General features: G+C 39.4%; 1 pseudogene; it reads right to left on the minus strand.

The window, feature by feature from the left end:
• Positions 1-675: 675 nt before the first annotated feature.
• LOC129076171 (elongation factor 1-alpha 1-like) lies at positions 676-2291 on the minus strand (annotated as a pseudogene).
• Between the last annotated feature and the right edge of the window lie 4563 nt (positions 2292-6854).

Consider the following 6854-nt stretch of genomic DNA (forward strand, 5'->3'; position numbering starts at 1 on the left):
TTTTCAACTTCCAGTATCATTTATTTTTCCTAGAATCTAGATACAATTAACTAGCAAGACAGTGCTCAATACTATTTAAGCCTCACTTGAAGTTCTTTAAACTAGCTCATCACTTGTAAAAGTGAATTCACATTTCAGTAAAAATTCAAACTAAAATTTGACATTAACAAATTTACTTGTGATGTTAACTACAAATTTTTATATGAAACATGTGGACTTTTATATACCAAAATTTGGTCTTTACAAACTAGCTTACATAGTTACTTTGCCTATTTGTCCCAACCTACTTAGTGTTGCACCAGAGCGGCTCCCCCCCCCCATACCTTTTTCTACATAAACAGATTCCTCCTACATAAACAGGACAAAGTGAAAAGATTCCCACCCACCAAAAAAAAAATTCCCTAACAGAATTATTCATTTCTAAATTTTCAGCAGATATAAAGATATAACACCAGAAATAGGTTATGGGCTACTCTTAAAAGTCTTTTAACCTAAAGTTACAGTGTTGACCAAAAGAACACACAGGTTTCTCATTAAACTGTTTTAATGGGTCTCAAAATTCTGTGACAGATTTTGGTCAAGTTGTTTCCATTAAAAAGTACTGATTTTAAAAACTAATAACTTAAAAACTGCCACACACACACACACACACACACACACACACACACACACACACACAAAAACAAATGGTCCACAAAACATTCTCCTTTCCTTCTGAAGGTTTTATGATGCATTGTAATCATTAACCAGTCCTTTACTATCAAACTTAAGTGGCCAATTGAGACAAACAGTTCTGAGACCGTTCTTCCACCACTGATTAAGACTGGGGTGGGAGGTGTTAGGGATAATATTCATTTAGCCTTCTGAGCTTTCTGGGCAGACTTGGTGACTTTGCCAGCTCCAGCTGCCTTCTTGTCCACTGCTTTGATGACACCAACAGCAACTGTCTGTCTCATGTCATGAACAGCAAAGCGGCCCAGAGCGGGATAGTCAGAGAAGCTTTCAACACACATGGGCTTGCCAGGAACCATATCAATGATGGAAACATCACCAGATTTCAAAAACTTCGGGCCATCTTCCAGCTTTTTCCCAGAATGACGATCAATCTTCTCCTTCAGCTCAGCAAATTTGCAAGCAATATGAGCTGTGTGACAATCCAGAACAGGTGCATAACCAGCACTGATTTGGCCAGGATGGTTGAGGATAATCACCTGAGCTGTGAAGACAGCTGCTTCCATTGGTGGGTCATTTTTGCTGTCACCAGCCACATTGCCATGACGAACATCTTTGACAGACACGTTCTTGACATTGAAGCCCACATTGTTCCCAGGAAGAGCTTCACTCAAAGCTTCATGGTGCATTTCAACAGATTTTACTTTAGTTGTAACATTGACTGGAGCAAAGGTGACCACCATGCCAGGTTTGAGAACACCAGTCTCCACTCGGCCCACAGGGACAGTACCAATACTACCAATTTTGTAGAAGTCCTGGAGGGGCAGACACAGGGGCTTGTCAGTTGGAAGAGCTGGGGGCAGGATGCAATCCAGATCTTCAAGCAGCGTGGTTCCACTGGCACTGCCATCTTTGCGGGTGACTTTCCATCCCTTGAACCAAGGCATGTTAGCACTTAGCTCCAGCATATTGTCGCCATTCCAACCAGAAATTGGCACAAATGCTACTGTGTCAGGGTTGTAGCCAATTTTCTTAATGTAGGTGCTGACTTCTTTAACAATTTCCTCATATCTTTTCTGGCTGTAGGGAGGCTCAGTGGAATCCATTTTGTTAACACCAACAATCAGCTGTTTCACACCCAGTGTGTAAGCCAGAAGGGCATGCTCACGGGTCTGCCCATTCTTGCAGATCCCTGCTTCAAACTCACCAACACCAGCAGCAACAATCAGGACAGCACAATCAGCCTGAGATGTGCCTGTAATCATGTTTTTGATAAAGTCTCTGTGTCCTGGGGCATCGATGATGGTCACGTAATACTTTCTGGTTTCAAATTTTCATAGGGAGATATCAATGGTGATACCACGCTCACGTTCAGCTTTCAGTTTATCCAAGACCCAGGCATACTTGAAGGAGCCCTTCCCCATCTCAGCAGCCTCCTTCTCAAATTTTTCGATGGTTCTCTTGTCGATCCCACCACATTTGTAGATCAGATGGCCAGTAGTGGTAGACTTGCCAGAATCTACATGCCCAATGACGACAATGTTGATGTGAGTCTTTTCCTTTCCCATTTTGGCTTTGATTTAGTGGTGGTTTTCTTGACACCTGTGTTCTGGCGGCAAACCCGTTGAGAAAAAGAACCTAAAATATTACAAAATTTAAAATCTTTATAAAACCTCAGCAATTAAAACACTATGAAACCAGCACAGAAATAATCAAGTAGATCAATGAAATATGATGAGCATTCTAGAAACAAATGTGTGTATGTATGTGTGTGTTTATACATACACATATATGTCTGAAAATGTAATATGTGACTAAATTGATATTTCAAATCATGGAGAAAATAAGGCTTATTAAACAAATAACGTGCATGGACAACTATAACTTGAAATAATACAAAAATAGAGATCTATTTCAGACATTATACCAGAAATATTCAGGTGAGTTAAAAATCAATACGTAGTATCTAAGAAGTTTTAGGAGAAAATAGGAACTAATAGTTTTCATACCCTGAAGTAAAATATTCAAACCCAGAAGTTATAAACTAAAATATTGACAATATGGCTATATTAAACATTTAAGACTATATTGTAATATACATATAAAAAAGTTAAAAGACAAAGAATAGAATAGGAAAGTATTTGCTACATACTCAAAAAGGATGTGTGTATGTACACACACACACATACACACACGCTATACACACACACATACACACACACTCTATCTTCTTAAAGCAGTACCTTCAGCATATTTAGCAATACCATTTTTGTGGAGGTGTATTCTATTAACCTTGTTTTGCCTAGGAAACTCCTTATTTTGCCTTCCATTTTAATTGAGAGCTTTTTTGGATACAGCAGTCTTGGCTGCAGGCATTTGCTTTTCATTACTTGGAATATTTCTTCGCACTCCTTTCTGTCTTACCGTGTTTCTGTGGAGAAGTCAGGTGCTAACCATATCAGGGCTCCCTTATATGTTACTACCTCTTTCTCCATTACTGCCTTTAGGATTTTCTCTTTGTCTTTGATATTTGTCATTTTCATGATGATGTCTGGAGTGGGCCTAAGTGGGTTTCTCTTCTACGGGTCTCTCTGTGCTTCCTGGACTTCTGTGACTTTTTCTCTCCTCCAATTAGGGAAGTTTTCCATCATGATTTTTTCAAAGAGGTTCTCTAACCCTTCCTCATCCTCTCTTCTTCTGGTATCCCTATTATATGGATATTATTATGTTTCAATTTCTCCTGCATTTCCCTAACTGCCTCTTTTTTCATCTAGCCTACTTTTGATTCCCTCTACTGTGTTCTTCCATTCAGAAAGTGTATCCCTCCTTTTAGTTTTTTCTCTAATTCAAAGTTTATATGTCCTTTTTCATGCTGTAATCCTTTGCAGCATCCTCATAGTTTCCTTATAGTTTTTTTTTTTTAATTTTCTCTGAGCTCATTCAGCTTCCTTATAAACATTTTTTGGAACTCAGTATGTGATAGTTTATTGCCTTTATTTCATTTAGTTATCTTTCTGCAAATTCCTCTGTTTCCTCTGAGTGGGGTGCGTTTCTTTGTCTTCCCATTATTTGTGAGTCTCTTCACTTTTGCTTATGCTCCTTAAATTAATCGTCTTGATTTCGTGATTTTGTGATGTGAACTTCTATGGTAGATGACTGCTGTTTTGCTTGTTTGTTTGTTTGTTTGTTTTTCTGTATCTGCATCTGATGATGTCAGATATCATACTTGTCTGACCTTAGGCAGTCGGTCTGAGAACTCCAGGACTCTACTGTCTGTGGTTATCTCCTTCAGCTGTTCATCTAGTCACTCTGCACTCAGTTGGCTGGCTTATAGACACCCCAGGGCAGGGCAGAGTCCCTCCTGGGAGCAGGGTTATTGGGTCTTCTCACACTGCTTCCACTCGGGAATGGTCTCTGCCTGAGCCAGATGGCTGCTGCCACATGGGGGATGAGTCAGCACCAGGATCCCACCAGCTACTCTCTCAGTTCTCTCCCTAAAGCCCCCTTCCCCAGTCTCTTCTCAGGCATCTCCAGCCCACTCTGCCCCCACATTTGTGGGAGACTAGGGTAAGTGGTTGCAAACAAAAATGTATGTGTTGGTCCGTTACAGGGCTCTTTGTGTCTCCAGCTGCACATCTCTGTGAGAAAGCAACCCTGATGTTTTTCACAGCTAGTTGTCATCTGTGTGCTTCTGGGGCTCTGGTGCTATAGGCTGGAGATCCACACTTTTGGTTTAAACTCTACTCTTCTCAGGGGGATCCAACTGGCTTTTTCAATATCCTTCTGGTGCTGCTGCTGATGGGTGCCCCACCCACCTTCTCAAGTCTCTACTGCACTCCTTCCCAGTTAGGTTGTGATAAAGCTGATGTTTTTGTCTGTCCAAGGTTATAAGGCTCCTCTCTCGCTATTGTTCAGTTGTTTGCTCCAGGTGATTTTTCCACACTTTAGTTGTAATTCAAGATTGGTCCTGGGAGGACCTCAGTGTTACTTCCACTCACTCTACCTTCTTAATTCTCCTAATTTAATCCTTCTAACCACATGATACAGTTGGTATTACTATGCCATTCTACATATGAGAAAACTGAGGGACATAGTAACTTTTGAAGTGGCTCAAGGTCATGTAGTTAGTCCTAATACATTGCCAGTCTTTTGACCCAGACATCAAGACCGGGAGTCTACACTTTTCCTCTGCTCAATAATTATTAATCAGGTTATTTTTTTATAAGTTTAGTAACATACATGTGGCTTTGGTCTGCTTCTTTCAATCAACCTACATTTCAAGGGTATGCACTGAAGGGGAACAGAGTTTTCTACCTGAAGACACATCGTTTTGAGAGTTATTTTCAGTTAGTTTTTTTTTTTTTTTTTTTTTGATCTGCACCCAAGGACATGTTTATTGGCTTTGGAGAGAGAGGACTACAGAGAAAAAGAGAGAAGCATTGGTGTGAGAGAGAGTTTGATAGGTTTCCTCCCATAGGAGCCCCAGCAAGAGATTAAGTCTGCCACCTTGGCATGTGCTCTAACCAGGAATTGAGCCCACAACCTTTTGGTGCATGGAACAAGGCTCCAATAAAAAGAGGCCACCCAGCCAGGGCTAAGTTCATTATTTTGAAGGAAAAATAAAAACTCAACAAGAACCTCAGACCTTTCACCTTACTGACTAAAACAGTTTAGATAGAGGATCTGCTCCAGGAATAGATCTATCAGAGAAAACTATAGTTTAATATAACTAGTGTGAATAGATGGAGAGCAACTGAGAAAAGCCCATTTCCACAAAGTTTCCGTCGTGTCCACTTGTTAAAGATGGACCAGCAAATATTTATTTGCCAAACAATTGTCTTTCCTTCCCCATGTGAATAATTTCCTGCCCTTTGATGACTCAGTTTACAACCAGAACACCTCTCCTGGGCACAGCATGGTAAAGAGCCCTCACGTGTTCCATCCCGGGGTCTCATGTCCTCATGTCATGTCCACATGTACATACATGATAGATTTTAGTAGTTTCCCCTGTTACCTGTCTCTCATGTTAATTACTAACCCAGATAGAATAATTTGGAAAGGTAGTAAAAATTTAGTTTTATTTTCATTCCATGCTGTTATTGGAAATTACTCCTTAAGAGAGTGTTCTCTCTTTAATTAATTTGATGTATATATTCAATAATTTATTAATGTCAAAAACAAAAAGAAGGTAATATTACAAAATTAAGATTAAATTTAAAAAAGAAAGAAAGAAAAAAAGTCAAAACAAATATCCTGGCCCATTGGATCCGTTGGTTGGAGCATTGTCACGTACACTGGGATGGTTTCAGGTTCTCTGCTCAGTCAAGGCACATACTTAGGCTTTGGGTTCAATCTGCAGTCCATTGTGTGCAGGAAGCAACAAATTCACGTTTCTCCCCCACATCGATGTCCCCCTCCTTCCTTTCTCTCTCAAATAAATAACATATCCTCAGGTGAAGATTTAAAAACATAACCGAAATGTATCTTATTTTTTACTGTATTTTTTACTTTCATCTTTATTTAATTTAAATGTTATTATATATTTATGCTATTACAGTTGTCCCAATTTTACCCTTCTGGCCCCCTTCACCCGGACATCCTGCCAGTTCCTCAGGCGATCTTCACACCATTGTCAAAGTCCAAAGCTCATGCATGTACATGTTGTTTGGACGCTATATCCCCCATGCTGCACTTGACATCCCTACGCCTATTCTGTAACAGCAAATTTGTACTTATTAATCCCTTCATTTTTCTCACTCAAACTTTCAAACCCCCTCCATCTGCAAACATTAAAATGTTCTCTATATCAATGCTTCTGTTTCTGTTCAGTTTCTTGATTTATTTATTTTTACATTCAATTATTAACAGACATGTATTTGTTGCCATAGTATTGTTCATATTTTCATCACCTTCTTCTTAAAGAAGACCTTCTAACATTTCATTTATACTGGCTTGGGGGTGATGAAGTCCCTGGGCTTTTCTTGTCTGGGAAGATTTTTATCTCTCTTTTGATTTTAAATGATAGTTTTTCTGGGTAGAGTGTTCTTGGATTTAGGTCCTTGTTTTCATCACTTTGTAGATTTCTCCAATCCCTTCTAATCTGTCAAGTTTATTTTGTGAAATCAGGTGACAATCTTATGGGATTTCTCTTAGAGGTAACTAACTTCTTTTCTCTTTCTACT

Source organism: Pteronotus mesoamericanus, unplaced genomic scaffold (genome assembly GCF_021234165.1).
Source record: "Pteronotus mesoamericanus isolate MK-2021 breed Mesoamerican mustached bat unplaced genomic scaffold, CSHL_Meso_final contig_571, whole genome shotgun sequence".
Classification (NCBI taxonomy): domain Eukaryota; kingdom Metazoa; phylum Chordata; class Mammalia; order Chiroptera; family Mormoopidae; genus Pteronotus; species Pteronotus mesoamericanus.